Below are 18,214 nucleotides of genomic sequence, written 5' to 3'. Positions count from 1 at the left end.
CTTAAAATGCTTAGAAGGAAGTGAATAGATGAATGTTCCCAATCAGAAAGAATTTTGTTGTTTATATCTGCCAAGTTCTCATATGCTACATTGAAAAAGTGAGCCCCATGGATATTAAATGTTTAGCCGAAGTCCATACAACATGGTTTGTATGGCTTGTGTGTTGACATAAACAGTTTGTACAATGGTGACACCAAAATCCTGTTGTCCTTACTTACATTCCTGTGTTATGTATTTTATCAAATGTCTTTTCCAATAATGTATTCATGTGTGGATCTAGATTTAAATAGTGGATTATTCATTGAATAAATGCAAATTTGAAGGAAAAAATATTCTTCCTTGAGAAATTTAAAAATTGCTAAGAGAAAAAGCTAAAAAGTTAGGTTCATAGTTTACTTCAGTTTCTACTAAAATTTCCTGCTCTTGTTACAGAATGAACATCATATTGGATTTAGGACAGATCATTATTTTTCTGATGTACTATCTTGGCTCTCCATATAAGTGTAGATTCTTCTTAAGCACTGTTCTTTCCAGCCACTCAGCTGGAATCTGAAAACTCTCATCTATCACAGGGAGCCTTCACAGTATATCAGCTAACCCCCAAAGGCCAGAAAGGTGTGATTAGCCTTAACTCCATCAGTGAGGAGGGTAGGAGTAGAAAGGAGTCTTGACTTCCAAAATCTACCATCTTCTTTTCATAAAGCTTTCTTTTCTTGAATCAGTAATTTTGCTTATGGGAATCAGATAACAAATAAATTACCTGAGAAGAAAACTGAAGTTCTCTCAGTCCTTATCAATGTATGTATTAAAATAAACTGAACTCTATTCAAACTACCAATCAATACAAGGATGCTTTAAAAAAGATGATTTGAAATATGATAGGATACATTTTCAATAACATTTAATATTTTACAATGTTAAGGGGAAATGTGAATATCAGATTTTCAATCTTCTTCCTCCTAATATCTGTCTTAATATAAAATAGATAACCTATCAGTAACTTGTTTGTGATTCCAGTGAATATACAAATCCATTTACAGAAATCTTTGCAATATTGAGTTTTAATTCCATAAATATGATTTATCATATTGCCAATAAGTTCACTTATGGAAAATAAGCAAAGAAGGAAAGAAATTAAGTGGGCTAGGAATCATTCTAAGAAAAATGTACAACATATCTAAGCTAAAATATTGAGATAAATTAAGAAGACCAAAATTAATAAAATAAATTTTAGAGAAACAGATATACTCTGTCTGAAGTAAAGACTTGTTATATAATTAATAAAGTAAGACATATGTATAAGATAAATAAATAGAACAATGGAATATAATGGAATCTAAAAATATTGAGAGTTGATTTATAAAAATCTGGCACTACAGAGTAATGGTATAAGAATAGTCTTTTGTATAAACTTCTTTCTAGCCAAAAAAAAAAAAAAATCGAAATATTGATAAAAAAATAACAGGAAAGGGGAAGTTTGGTAAGAAAGAAAACTTTTAGACAATAACTGCTCTATTCCAGGCAAGCTCCACAGAAGAAATTGTGACACCACCCCAAAGGCTGAGTGGAGAGTGCAGACTTCCATCTTTGCCAGGCTGTAATGAAGCAACACAATTTCCTCACCAGGGTAGTGTCAGAGATGCCAAGTAGGGAGCTGAGGCATTCATTCACACTGGCAGTAAGTGACACTTAGGATTCCTAAGTGTCAGTGGAAGGGTTCCTTCCTATAGTGTCAGTGGAGATCAGTTAGGGAACTTGGGCTTCTACCTTCACTTGAGGGAAATGAGGCAGCTCTCTACTACATTCTGGGGGGTTTCAGAGGAGGTCTAGTGGAGAGTAAGAATTTTACCATGGCTCAGTTCTAATGAGCCAGCTGTGTTGATAATATAGTTCTGTATCTTGATTGCAGTAGTGGTTGTGCAAATTTGCACATGTGATAAAATGACATGGTATTATACACACACATTGAACCTATGACAGATTCTTGTTTTTTGATATTGTACTATAATTATGTAAGGTATAACCATTGGAGAAAATTAAGTGAAAGTACAAAAGACTTATGTGTACTATCTTTTCACCTTCCTATGAAGATATAGCTATTTTAATATCAAAAATTTGAAAAAATGGATAGTAGGGATTGTTGTTAAGAAAAAAATAATTAAAGAGAAATATTCATAATATACACATAGTTCCCAAAATCAGTAAGAAAAAAATTAAGCACAAAGTTGAAAAGGAACTGAACAGGTAATTCATATATGAAGATACTTAAATATTTGAGAAATATATAAAAATCTGCTGAAAGTCGTTGTAATTGGAAAATTGAGAATTGAAAGACAATAGCGCAGGCATTGGTGAGGATATAAAGAAATGAGTTTTGCTACACTGTTGTTAGTAAATTATAGTACTGTAGTACTCTATATATAGTAACCTGTGAATATTTAGTAAACTATTGTCCCTATAGTATTGAAGTAAACATTCATAGTTGTATAATGTATATACCAAGGTTGACCATATTGATAGTCTATGACCCAGCTTTGCTACTCCAAATGATAATAGCCAATTCATTCACATGTCCCCCAGTGTACATATAACCTTGTTCATAAAAGACATCTGTAGTAACCCCCCAAGTAACCAACAAGTGTATCAACATTTTAATGTATAAATAAATTGTAGTGCATTTGTACAAAGGCAATGACATTTCATATATGTTTATAACAAGAGGTAGGTAAAATAGCTAAGTTAGTTAATAACATCTCTCTTCAGAAGAATGAATAGTTGAGAATTTCTTCAACACATACATTCTTGACAAAAGCTGTTAGCAAAAGGTGTTTCATACTGTTTATTTTTCACATTTAAAAAAGGTAATGTTGCCCATTGCTCTTCACACAGTGATGGCACGTATTACATATCCAATAAATGCATCCTTTGCTCAATTGAACAGTTTATTTAGACATTAATTTGCTGCCTCATTCAATAGATATTCTTTGAGCAATTCTTATGAGTCTGCAAATGAGAATGGCCCTAAAGTTAAAAAATAAAATTATATTTAGGGAAATCATGTCTAGTTAAATATTAAGAAAATGAAACAAAGAGAATGTCAAGAAATCACAGAGTTAAGATTTTTAAACTATACCCAGAACTTTCCTAGAGGATGCAAAGACTGATCTGAAATTTGAAGGGCATGTGAAAAAACTAGATTAACAAATATGAGTGGAAGATGTTATAAGCAGGGACAAAATTATGATCCAAACAGGTTTAAGTCATAATTAATTTTAGAATATTCATGTCATTTAAAGAATAAATGCACATGATAAACTATGTTGCTCAAAAAATAAATGTAAATGGGACTGGTTGGGGGGTCAGATAAGCAGATTAGGTAAGTGAGGTAGGCAACAATCAGATAAGGAAGGAAAATGTGAAAACTGTGTAGATTTCAAGGATTTCAAGCAGGTGCTTAATTTTCTCAGACAGATATTTTTAGAAAAATCATTACTAAGTTAATTTAGATATCAATTAACAGTGGCAAGGCTGAGGTCAGAGAAAAGAGTCAGGAGGATATTACGATAATAGAATAGTGAATTGATAATAGTATTAATTTACATGATGATTTGTTCATATATCAGGAGATATTCTGTTGATACTGGGAAAGATATTTCATTTTGTATCTATTCCATTCTGTCCATAAATGTCACCTCCATGGCTTAGTCACATAGTTTTCATCAAAATCTCTTCAATAGACTTATCTTCTTCTATACTTTAACTAAATTAATTTTCTTGAAATTCTTAAAGCACATATAGGTTTTTGATTTTTTTCTACATCAAGTCTGTGAATTTCTGACTTATTGGAAAGATTTTCCATACATCTTACTATTATGCATTTATAATTATTTCAGCTTGTACTATTGTATCTTGATGGGAAGCAATATGAGTATCTTCTGATTTCTTCACAGTCAGGACTTGCTGAGCAAAAACTAATAGCAATCTGAGATAAAGGACAAACCTTGGAAGTCAAAGGATGACTAAAATGTGGGCAACTGTAAGATGGTGAAAGATTTCTGGGAGATTTTCATCTTCCCAGAGATAAGCTTTTATTTCAAAAAGAGGTAACCTAAAGCCATGCATTTGTCCTTCAAAGGATTGTTAGATATTAGGTAGCACCAGTTTCTATCACTCTTTCCAAAGGAGAGGGGGCAGGTGTCCAGATTCTATATATGTTTCCAGAGTCATTTTTTCTGTGTTGCAAGAAACTGTTGTTTCACAGGAAGAGTGACATATGCCCTCATCTCATTGTCATAAAGTAGAAAAATATGAGGCATGAGGAAAGGATGCATGTAATTGCTATAAGGAATAATAATTTTACCTCTCATCCAGAAACATCATGTTTTCTTTTATAACAACAATAAAAAATACTTACAGATGTTTAAAATGTTACAGATGTTACTTATTATTTAAAGTAGACCAAAGAATGAGTAATATTATTTTTATTTCACCTACTGTTTGTTTTCTTTAACATACTTATTAAAATTGTAAATATGGGATTTATTTTCTACAGAAGATTTAAAAACAATTTTTGTTTTGGGATAATTATTTAAAAACAATTGTCTCCACAAGTAGTTTTTCAATCCACAATGCCTGCACATCAGTGAATAACTCTGGCTGATATAACTTCCAATTCTAATATTTTACAAGTAACTTGGAGGTATTCAGTGAATCTTTTGCATCTGTCCATCATATCTCTTTATGCAATCTCAGGTTAAGAACAATTTATGATAATTGGATGTGGGTATAGTCACAAAGCAATTTCCATATTTTTTTCCAGGTGCCAAAAATGGCTTCTTTTGGCAAGTACACCTCAAACAATACATTTGGTAAAGTTAACTGTCACTTATAAAATAAAGAAAAGGAAAAAAACTTTTTTTCTCTTTAATATGACAGACAAAATAGAAGAAAATGGCCATGCACAAAAAAAAATGGTAACAGAGAAGCAATATTGTGACAAAAAGAATTACTCTATTTAGAATAAATAATAAGAAAAATGTCTCACATGTAAGCATAATAAACAAGAAGAATTGAAATCCGAATCAGGTCAAATGACTGTGTGATGATGTAATTATTATTTACATGTTAGTGTTGTACTTAAGAAATAGTCAATGAATTTCAGTTTTGATGTCAACTGCTGATTACCCTTACAACTCAAAAATGGTCACTGAATCCAGCTCACTAACATTTGATGGCTGACTTTTAGTATAGGGCTATATGGGAAATACATTTCTGTCAGAAACCGTGAATGCAAATCTAGATCACTATTATTATTACACTTTTTGGAAAATGTTTATTTTGAGATCTTAAAGTTGATATGGACACCATTTTGTTAAAGTGCTTTCAAGTTGTTGAGAAAATTCTATTAATGCCATTACTCCAATATCAAGAAATGTGTTCATTGCCATATTTTCAAAAGCATGTAGAAGTTTTAAAGTAATTATAAATTCCTGTTACATTGTACTGATTTCAAAATTAAATCATGTCATTATAACTTCCTCCTTTCTTCATTATGATTATAAACATATCAAGAATATGTTGTTATCTAGAATCAAATAATTTGGAAAATATCAGAAAATTAAACTACCTCTTCACCTGAACTAACTTGTGCTTATTGACAATTATTAACTTTAGAAATATATTTTTCTGAATATATCCTTCACTTCCATATCTTCTTATTATTCCTATTTGGGATGTTCCATATAAAGGCAAACTGATATTTAACAGGTCATTATTTTTATTAATAGCAGACAATGCAGCATCAGCCCAACCCTCTTGCTGGTAGCAATTATAAACTTTGAGGGAAGGTTGAGGAAGATGTCGGAAGAGTAAGACGCGGAGATCAATAGCAATTATACCCCAATAAAGATGTTTAAAAAAAAAAAAAAAACTTTGAACAAATATTTGTTTAAAAATACTATTTGAAGACATTGGTGAGTGACCAATACTATACTGAAATTGGAGTTGGTTTACTCCTTTTAAGGACGAAAATCCCGTGTGTGAAATTCATGTTTATTTGGCTTGTCCCCAAAACTATTCCTCAGTTCTGTATCACCCAATGGCTAGCTAGAACTCAAATAGAAGTTTACAATCTTAATGTCTTGAGATGTGAAAGAGTGTTTTGAGAGCTACCACAGTATCTGAAATTTAAGTAGGGTTAGATTTCAGGCAGAAGGAAACCACAGTGGGAAGAGTCTCAAAATCTTAGTTTAAACCCTACAATTTCATTGACAATTACTGAATTTTCCATGTACTGGCTTAACTAGCACCTTGGAATACACAAAGAAACCCAAGAAGAGTCATGTGTTTTGAGTAAAGCTATGCTTCTGAACTGCATATTTTACATTATGATTAAGGATGCAACAAAAAGAGATAAGTCTAACAAAGAATGAAACTAAGCCTCTATGGTCTCAAAGTGGCTAGCTGGTAAGTAACCTACTTGGTAGAACAAAAGTCAAAATATCGAGATAAGAGACTATAACCCCATAAGTATTATCCATATGATTCAGTATTAAAATGGGGGAAATGTGATCCATATTTGAGAAAAAGATTGACCAATGAAAATAAACCCTGAGATAACATTGGAGTTACCACATTAGGAGTTTACAGCAGCTCTTAAAAATATGTTTATAGACTAACAAAGATAGAAATGCTCAGAAGAAAAAATGGAAAAAAAATCTAGTAGAACAAACATAAAATATAAAAAATATATTAGGTAGGATGAACAGAAGTTTTGATATGAAATAAGTAAAGTTCAGTACACAAATATTCCGGAAATAGAAATGGAAATAAAAATTAGCCCAGCTTAAGTAGAAAGATAAAACAAATTTTAAAAATGAACAGGTCAGAATTCAGTGTATCAAGATGATAGAATAGAAAGATCCAGGCCCTCACTCTCTAATGGAAATACCAATTAAAGTACAACGTATGGACCAACATAGCTTTGTGGGGACTCTAGGAAAAAGTTAATGATTGGCTGCAACCAAACAAACCCCCAACCAAGAAAAAAGCTACACTCAAAATTGTAGGAAATTTTATGGCATCTTTGCTTGCCTTTGTCTTACATTCTCCCCAACACAGTGCATTGTGTTCAGAAGAAAACCATTTATTGCCTGGCTCTTCAGTTTGCAGTGCTCTGGACTGACTGTATTGTCTTCTCAAGTTGCTGATATCTATCTTGCCTGACTGGGATTACTGATTACTGATGGGAATAGAAATATAATTTGTATATGAGGTTGGAGTCTACTGAAAAGAGTGGTGGGCATCATAATGTGTGTGTGTGAGCTGCAAGGGGGTTTCCATACCCATAGGTGCCTGGTGGCCTGAGATTATGGGGAGAGGAATATGATAGACCATTTAAGGTCCTGAGAAAAAGCAGAAGCAAGACATTTTGTTAAATTAAAACATTAAAAAGCACAGTGTATATGGGAGAATTGGGAAGAAAGTCCATATACAGGTCCAGGGAAAATGCCTCCCCAGAAAAAGCCTAAAATACTTTGATCTTTTATACTGGGCTGATTACTAGATGATTTCACCTGCTGGAGACAGTCCACAAAACTGGGAAATGTAGCTATTTTTTTAAATGTCTAATTTTCAATAAAAAATTACAAAGCATACAAAAACAAAACAGGGAAATTAGACTTATTCAAAGGAATAAAATAAATCTCCAGAAACCAAACCTAAAAAAAATTAGGTTCAGATTTGTTTGACAAAACTTTAAAATTGATGTCCTAAATATAATCAATGACTTAAAGAATAACATAGATTCAAAAAAGGAAATCAAGGAAAATATATAAGAACAAAATGAGAATATCAACAAAGGAGCAGAAATTATGTATAAAAAAAAAGAACTAAAAAGAATTCTAGAGCTGAAAAATACAATAACTGAGTTGAAAAAAAAATTACTAGGAAGTTTCAACAGCAGACTTAGACAAGCAGAAAAAAGAACAAATGAACTTGAAAACAGGTCATTTAAAATTATAGAGTCTGAGAAGTAAAAATAAATGAAGAAAAGTGAATAGAGCCTAAGGGACTTATGGAACACCACAAAAATGATCAATTATGCATATCATAGGGGTCCAGGATGAGAAAACAGCAGAGAGCTTATTTGAAGAAATAATGGCCCACAGCTCCCCAGATTTGGGAAAAAGATGTGTATATACAAATACAAGAAGCTCAAAAAACTCAAAGTAGGGTAAACCCAAAGAGACTCATGCTAAGACACATTATAATCAAAATGGCAAATGTCAAAACCAAATAAGGAATCTGGGAAGCAGCAATAGAAAAGCAACTTGTCAAATGCAAGGAATTCTCACAAAGGTAATCAGCTGATTTCTCAGCAGAAGCGCTACAGACCAGAAAGCACTGGGATGACATATTTAAAGGGCTGAAAGGAAAAAAAAAGTCAACCATAAATACTATTATAATGCAAAAGTGTCCTTAAAAAATGAGGGAAAAATTAAGATATTCCAAGTAAATAAAACCTGAGGTAATTTCACCACTAGACCTACCGTATAAGAAAGGCTGAACAGTGTTCTTCAAGTTAAATAAAAAGGTGCTAGAAAGTAATATGAAGCCATATGAAAATATAAATTTATCCAAAAAAGTAAATATGTAAAGAAGTATAAAGTCCTATTTTGTAATTTTGGTTTGAACCTCTACTTTTTGATCATTTTATAGAATATAAAAGACAAAAATATAAAAATAATTAGAAATCTATGTTAATTTTTAAAATTCACTTTGCATTTAACAAATAGTTTGGGTTCAGATTCATATATATTTCAAGTGTTTGAATGATAGCTTCTTAATGTTTTTGCTATCTGCTTGGAGTGATATAAGCTCAAAATTGTTGGGATCATCTACATAGAGAATCTCACTCTAATTTTGTCTTCTCAGTTCCTTAATACTGTTAAGCTTAGCCTCTCAGCCACAAGTTCTTAATTAGTAAATATCTTAGGAGGAAACACAGGCAGACAAGCTGGTCTCATTTCTAGCTCTTTGCTTTTCTTCATGATATTGCCTACTCTACTTCCTGAAGCCTGGGTATATATAATTGCAAATTATATACTATGTGTTTCTTCTTGGAAACTATAAAAGCATATTATGCATGTATATGTGTATATATAATGATATTAATGTTAGATAGACTATAAATTATAATGTACATTTTAAATTGTATGTATGTTTTATATAGTAGATGCCATGTATCTCATATATAAGCTTCATTGGACACTATGTACATTATACTCAAATAGTATATAATGTATTGTGTGTATTACATTTACACCTATATGTCATATTTATATGTATGCATTATGTCATATTTTAATATTTTATTCACTTTTATAAGTTGTTTATGCATCACTGTTATTTTGTCATGTCTCTGCTTGGAATGTCATTATGTGTTATTTTTTTTTCAAAAAATACTAAATCCTAACTTTTCTTAGTGACTTTACTGTTTTCAGTATGCACCTTCTCAACCTTTCCAATATTATTCCCATTGATTCTAGCCATGGTTCTTTCGCTGTTCCTCATGTACAGTATATTCATAAGTCCTCATATTGGTCTCATTACCTAGCATTTTCTGTCTTTACCTTCACACTTTTATCAGTTGAATGCCTAGGTATTATTCTACCATGTAATCAATCTATAATAATTAATTTTGTTATCAATATATTATGCTTGAAGAGACAAAAAGTTTTGGGAAGGCATTTCTTCTTTTTATCATCCAAAGGACATAGTCTAGAGTTAAAATACAATCAGATAATTGTTTCTTTAAACTTGTACATATTAAAGTTTGTTGTAATGCTTTTCTATTAAAATATAATAAAGAAAATCCCATTGTTAATTTGACAGGGATTGCATAGAATCTGTAGATTGCCTTGGATAGTACAGTCACTTTGACAATATTGATTCTTCTAAGCCAAGAACATGGTATAGCTTTCCATCAGCTTGTGTCAGCTTCAATTTCTTTCATCATGTCTTATACTCTTTGGAGTATAGGTCTTTTGCCTCCTTAGGTAGGTTTATTCCTAGGTATTTTATTCTTTTTTTGCAATGGTAAATAGGATTGCTTCTTTCATTTCTCTTTCTGATCTTTCTTTTTTAGGGTATAAAATACAGGATATTTCTGTGTATTAATTTTGTATCCTGCAAATTTACTGAATTCATTGATGAGCTCTAGTAGTTTTCTGGTGACATCTTTGGGATTTTCTATGTATAGTATTATGTCATCTGCAAACAGTGACAGTTTTACTTGTTCTTTTCCAATTTGGATTCTTTTATGTCATTTTCATCTCTGATTGCCATGGCTAGAACTTCCAAAATTATGTTGAGTAAAAGTGGTGAGAGTGGACATCCTTTTCTTGTTCCTGATCTTAGTGGAAATGCTTTCAGCTTTTCCCCATTGAGTATGATGCTAGCTGTAGGTTTGTCATATGTGGCTTTTATTGTTGAGGAATGTTCCCTAAATGCTCACTTTCTGGAGAGTTTTTATCTTAAATGCGTGTTGAATTTTTTCAAAAACTTTTTCTGCATCTATTGAGATGATCGTATGGTTTTTATTCTTCAATTTGTTGATGTGGTATATCACCCTGATTCATTTGAGGATACACAAAAGTCCCTGAAGAGCCAAAACAATCTTGAGAAAGAAAAATGAAGCTGGAGGTATCAGGCTCCCTTACTTCATACTATACTACAAATCTACAGTCATCAAAACAGTATGGTACTGGCACAAAACCAGAAGTATAGATCAATGAAACAGGATAGAAAGCCCAGAAATGCACCTATGGTCAATTAGGTGTATTGGCCACACATCTATGGTCAATTAATCTATGATAAACGAGGTAAGACTATACAATGAAGAAAAGACAGTCTCTTCAATAAATGCTGCTGGGAAAACTGGACAATTAGATATAAAAAAACGAAATTAGAACATTCTTTAACACCATACACAAAAATGAACTCAAAATGGGTTAAAGACCCAAATGTAAGAAAGATAGTATAAAACTCCTAGAGGAAATCTTAGGCAGAACACTCTTTGACACGTATCACAGAAATATATTTTTTGATCTGCCTCCCAGAGTAATGGAAATAAAAACAAAAATAAACAAATGGGACCTAATTAAACTCAAAACCTTTTGCACAGCAAAGGAAGCCATAAACAAAACAAAAAGACAACCCACAGAATGGGAGAAAATATTTGCAAATGTTGTGACCAACAAAGGATTAATCTCTAAAATTTACAAGCAGCTCATGCAGCTCAATATCAAAAAAAGCAAACAATCCAAGCAAAAAATGGGTAGAAGACCTAAATAGACATTTCTCTGAAGAAGATTTACAGATGACCAAGAGACACATGAAAATATGATCAGCATCGCTGGTTATTAGAGAAACATAAATCAAAACTGCAATGAGATATCACCTCACACCAGTCAGAATGGCCGTCTTCAAAAGTTCTACAAACAATAAATGCTGGAGAGTGTGTGGAGAAAAGGGAACCTTCCTACATAGTTGGTGGGAATGTAAATTGGTACAGCCACTATGGAGAATGGTATGGAGGTTCCTTAAAAAACTGAAAATAGAGCTACCATATGATCCTGCAATCCCACTCTAGGGCATATATCTTGAGAAAACCATGGTTCGAAGGGATCATGCACACCAATGTTCATTACAATGCTGTTTACAATAGCCAAGACATGGAAGCAACCTAACCGTCTATCAACAGATGAATGGTTAAAGAAGATGTGTTACATTATACAATGGAATATTAGCCATTAAAAAGAATGAAACAATGCCATTTACAGCAACAGAGATGGACCTGGAGATTATCATACTAAGTGAAGTAAGTCAGACAGAGAAAGACAAATATCATATGATATCGCTTACATGCAGAACCGAAAAAAATGATACAAATGAACTTATTTATAAAACAGAAACAGACTCACAGACTTAGAGAACAAATTTATGGTTACCAGGGGAAAGGATGGTGGGGAGGGATAAATTGGCAGTTTGGGATTGATATGTACATACTGCTATATTTTAAATAGATAACCAATAAAGACCTACTGTATAGCACAGGAAACTCTGCTCAATAGTCTGTAATAACCTAAATGGGAAAAAAAACTTGAAAAAGAATAGATGCATGCATTTGTATAACTGAATCACTGCTGTACAGGTGCTGTACACCTGAAACTAACATAATATTGTTAATAAACTATACTGCAATAAAAATAAATATATATATATAAATGAGAAATTATTTTATGTTAGACATAATGGTAGGCACAAAGATATAAAGATGGGCAAGATATAAGACTTTTTTTTTTAAAGGAAATTGTTCCCAGATTCTAGTGTTAGGAGAGACCAAGTTATTACTGGCTAAGAGACTGCTCTCACTTCTCAGAGAGCCTAGAAATGAACTGGTCAGTCTCCAGCTGATATCAACCCTGAAATACCAAATATCCAATACAGCTAGTCTCTTCAATCAGGATGTTCATCTTGCCAATGAGGTAATATGCTCAACCATGTGAATCCAGGAATTCTAATTTAATTTAAATTTCTATGATAATATTTGGGTGACCCTGCTGCCTTTCAACTTCCTGCTTAATTTGTGAAATAGCCTGGAATGAGACTCACTCTCTTTGATCATTCTACTTTTAGAAGGAGGATGAGGGCTCAGTAGACCATCAACATTTTGCTGATGGTCTGCTTGTAAATTTCCCCTGCAACCTTGCCTTATTTATGTACTGTGCTATTCTGGTGCTTGCATGCACTCAGTTTGTGTGCTGCATGTGTTTCAATTCACATACCACATTTCAGTCTTCAAGCACTTAACCATTCATGCATATTTTCAAACCTGTTAATTTATATTTGATGTATACATTAATTTATACTGGATGACTAATCCAGAGCTTCTATTCTGGCCTTTAGAGTTCAGCAAGCTATCTCCCTTGTATTCTGTATTACCTGAAAAATGAAGGACACAACAAAATGAGATTTTATCTTGAAAAATTCCATCACAGTTCATTTGATCAAAGTATCTCTTAAGTGATTTTGTTACCCAAACATGCTCTTTTCTTTGAAGTAATATAAGTGACAATATTTCAACAATTTTTAAAACATTTTCAAGGGAATACTTTATACAGAAATATATTTAGCAGATGATCTCTTTGGAATTAGTTGTAAATAAACAATTCTAAGTCTTCAATGACAAATGCTAAAATGAATTAATTGTCTGTGCAAAATTCTCCTCCTAGATTTGTGTTAATAAAGAGGCTATCCCTCAAATTCCTCCAAATTTCTGAGGAAATTATTCTCTTTACAAAACTTACTATAATATATATTGCACAAAATAAAAGCATTTTTAAATAAAGCTGAAAATCTTCACAGCAAATTTCTGCCAGATATTATTTGATAAGCTGAAAACCCTTGAAATATCAGAGATAATAAATATGACAACTGACCTTTGGTTATAATACCAGAAATGTTACACTGTAAAAATATCCATGCTCATTTTCTTCTGTTGAGGTCATTAGAGATGAATTTGTATTTAATATTTACTAGGAAAGAGCCCTAATTTTTTCATAGCTCTGATAACAAAGTGTATCATTTCTATGCTTCCATACATTTTTCTGCATCCTCCATTTGCTGTAGCAAAGAAGTAAAACCAAAGTCTCTTAAACACATGAAACTTATCACTATGTTTCAGATGGCCTTTATGCTTCCTTTAACAAACCATAAAGAACTGGAAGTGTCTTTTACTTAAAAATTGAAATAAGAGGATCACATACCAAACTTAGTCTATCTTTAAATACAATGAAAAGTTCCCCTCTCTTGCAAGAAGGATACTACAGTGCCCCATTTATCTGGATGTCCAGAGTTCTCTCAAAACAAGCAATGTAATGCCCTAACCTCAGCCTGGCATGTAAAGTACAAAACTGAACTTGATGTCTTCCCCATCTGTAAAAAATCTCTGCTCTCTCTTTTCTACTTATCTCACCTAGTCAGTATCTTAATAACCTCAGTCAAAAATCGATACTTAATCCCAATCCCTTTTCTCTCACCAGTTATTCGCCAACTCCATGCCACCGCTTTTGTCTCTTTTTATTCTTAGCACCCTTTTTACTGATTCTCAACAAGACTCCATCTATGACCAACGCTGATACGAAATCACTTGCTCATTCCTTTCTCCTAACCAGTTCTCAGGCAATCTGATCAAGTTAGTCATGTTTGAGCAACTCAATGGCTTTCCCCTGTGTATAGGACTACAAATTACTACTGTATCCCCAACACATAGGTATTTGTCTGGCACAGTAAAGAACAGAAAAAAAAAATAAATAAACCATTTGGACTGAAATAATTTTGTCTAGGTCTATATTATTGAAGAAATAACAAGCCCCCCATTCATTCTTATTCATACATTCGTTCATGCAGTAAGTCCTACATGACACTGGACACTGTACTGAGTAATGTGATAAACAGTTGGACAAAGATGTTGTACATTAGCAGCTATGACATGCAGAGAAAAGAATATTAAATTTCAAGGAGACAGATAAGGTATTTCGGCAACTGAGTTGGGGCGGAGGGAATGATCTTTAAAAGTGCAAATCAGGGCTTTCCTGGTGGCTCAGTGGTTGAGAGTCCACCTGCCAATGCAGGGGACATGTGTTCGTGCCCCGGTCCGGGAAGATCCCACATGCCGCAGAGTAGCTGGACCCGTGAACCGTGACTGCTGAGCCTGTGCGTCCGGAGCCTGTGCTCCGCAACGGGAGAGGCCGCAACGGTGAGAGGTCCGCGAAAGAAAAGTGCAAATCAGCGACAATCTGAATAAAATATGCAGTATTCAAGTTAGAACCTTGAATAGGAAAGTTGTTTTGTTTTGTTTTGTTTTTAACAATTTTCGGGTGGGTTCTGAAGATAGTATGAGCCCCCTGAGTCCACATCCATCATCACACCATTCTCTTGCTTTTCTGCGTTCTTCCTTTCTTTTCCCAACATTCAGAATATCTTTGCTTCTGTAAGTAATATAATATTTAATTAAGACTGTTAAGAAGTTACATTAGCTTATGTGTAAGACATCTGGATACAAGGTGTGCTGAGAGTTAGGACTATGACACATTGACATCTCTAGGAGCTCTGGTGTTTCCTATATAGGTTATCCTCAGTCTTTCAGCAATTTCTTCCCTTGGAAGAGCACATCCAATGTAGAAGTTCCAGCTTCACTTAAATATGACCACATACACTTAAGAAGAAATGGAGCATTTCCTTCCTGTGTCCCTTTACTAGGAAGGAAGATTTTCTAGAAGCCCCTCTGTGTTCCCATTGTCCAGCACTGGACCATAAGCCATTGTTCTAGTTTCAAGAGTGGATGGTAGAAAAGCAAAAATACGGTGTTTTCAATACTTATGTTAGAAGACAAGCTCTGTCAGCAAGTAAAAACAGGAAAAGGTTGACTTTTTAGTAGGTAACCAACAGCATCTTCTCTGCTGCTTCCTTCCTCAGCCATCCCTTTACAAGTGGTCTTCTTACTGTCATCCTTTCTCTGAATTGCTTTATCATTTCATGCATAGACAATGAGCCATATTGCTAGTTACTGTTTTGTGAATATGTCTGTGTTAATTTCTTAGAGCTTCCATAACAAAGTACCATATTCTGGGTGGCTTAAACAACAGAAATTTGTCATCTCACATTTCTGGAGGCTAGACGTCTGAGATCAAGGTGTTTGTAGGAGCATGCTATCTCAAAAGGTGATAGTGAAGGATCTGTTCCAGGTTTCTTTCATAGCTTCTGATAGTTCATTGACATGTGACAACTTAATTCCAATCTTCACTTTGTGTCCTCCCTGTGTGCATGTTCCTGTGTCGAAATTTCTCCTTTTTATAAGGGTACAATCATATTAGATTAAAGCCCATTCTAATGACCTCATCTTAAACATCTTCAAAGACCCTACTTTCAAATAAAGTAACATTCACAGATATTGGGTATTAGAGCTTTAATATCTTTTGTGGGAGACCTATTTCAACCCATAACAAAGTCTAACTAACTTGCTGAGAAAGTAAATAATTTCAGGACAAGAACTTGTTTTTAAACATGTGTTTCACAGAGAGCGTGTAGCAGAATATTTTTAACATCATAATTGCTTAATAAATATTCTGATTGAACACGATTCAAATCTTCCTGTTCTGACTCAGTGTTACCCCAAATAAGGTCCAGTAAACGTTAGTACTGTAGCAGATTTTAATACACCTTCAATGGAAGGAAAAAATATCCCAAAGCCAGAGGGGATTTGGCAATAAGATTGTAATACAATGGGTTAAAATTTGTTACAGAAGTTATTTCACCTCTGGAAAATTTCATTGATTTTAGCATGCCATATGCATCTTACAAAGGGGTCTGAGTTTTTTGAATGCTTGTTAATCTCTTGATGAACAATATCATGCTATAAACGCTATTTGGAAAATCTGCTCTCAGTTCATTAGGAATTGTCTAAGATACCACAACTTATGCAGCTAATAGATCTAACTTCATCAGCTCCCAATTTATATATTAAATCACATGTCTAATCCATTTTTAATAGACATATCTTTTGTTTTTATGATATCCGAAATCTTTTTTTATGATTCAAAGTCTTAGCTATTTTGTACCATAATATTAAAGTCATCCAAGGGGAGTATGAACTTTCATAAAAAAATACAGACTTAGCTGATATTATTATTATTTTAAAATTCTATTTAGAAAACTAAAAATGTCTGTTGCTATTATTACATATTCAATTATTCAAACCTCTTCCTTTTGCAATACTCAATACTTGGTTGTATGATTTGTTCAATTGATAATTTTCAGATTTGGTCACATTTAGCTGTGACCATGTAGGAATGTATTAAAAAGGAACCTGCAGAAGGGACCTCAAGTTTGAACTGTCAGGAACGTGAGAAATATGAAAGTCCAAATGTCAGCACCAAGGAAGCTAGTTTAAATGTTATTAAGAAGAGATCACACCAATACTTGCATAGGCAGGTGCACTGAAAATGAACTTTTCTCCCCACATTTCAAACTGGTATCTGGTTTTCAAAATCCAGCTCAAAATGACACTTAGCCCAAGAAGCCTTTGGGCTGATTTCTCTGGGAGTATGCATTTTTTTGTTTTGTTTTGTTTTTTTTTCGTCTGGTACTGAAGAGTTGCTCTCTACTTAAAGCCAAACACAAAAGGCCTGAGTGCATGTAATTTACAGTGTAAGAAAAGATAAGGTGTTAATATCCAAAATATATTAAAAACTCATACAACTCAATAACAAAAAACCCATAAAATGTGATTTAATAATGTGCAGAGGATTTGCATAGCCTTTTTTCCAAAGAAGATATACAGATGGCCAACATGAACATGAAAAGATGCTCAACATCAGTAATAATCAGAGAAATGCAGACCAAAACCACAATGAGATATCACATCACACTTGTCAGAATGGCTATTATAAAAACGATGAGAAGTAACAAGTGTTGGTCAGGATGTGGAGGAAATAGAGTCCTTGTGTACTGTTGGTGGAAATGTGAATTTGTGCAGTCACTGTGAAAAACAGTATGGAGGTTCTTTAAAAATCTAAAAATGGAAGTTTTACAGCATCCAGCAATTCCACTTTTGGGAATATATCCAGGGAAAATGAAACACTAACATGAAAAAAATGCATGCATTTCCATGTACAGTGCAGGATTATTTATAATACACAAGATATAGAAGCAAACTAAGTGTCCATTTATAGATGAATGAATAAAGACACACATATACACACACAGTGGAATATTACTCAGCCCCAAAAAGAATGAAATCTTGTTTGTGACAAAATGGATGGACTTTGAAGTTACTATGCTAAATTAAGTAAGTGAAACAGAGGAAAGCAAATATTGAATAACCTCACTTAAATGTGGAATCTTAAAAAAAATCTCAAGCTCCTAGACACAAAAGAGAATAAATGGGTGGTTGCCAGGGGTGGGGGTGGGGGGGAAAGATGAAATGGGTAAAGGAGGTCAAAGGTACAAACTTCCAATTATAAACTAAACAAGTCATGGAGACTCAATGTACAGAACAGTGACTAATAATACTGCATTGCATATCTGAAAGTTATCAAGAGAGAAGATCTTAAATGTTCTCATCACACAAAAAATTGTGTAACTATGTATA

The sequence above is a fragment of the Neophocaena asiaeorientalis genome, unplaced genomic scaffold (assembly GCF_003031525.2).
Source record: "Neophocaena asiaeorientalis asiaeorientalis breed wild unplaced genomic scaffold, Neophocaena_asiaeorientalis_V1.1 scaffold114, whole genome shotgun sequence".
Classification (NCBI taxonomy): Eukaryota; Metazoa; Chordata; class Mammalia; order Artiodactyla; family Phocoenidae; genus Neophocaena; species Neophocaena asiaeorientalis.
This window is presented reverse-complemented; position numbering follows the sequence as displayed.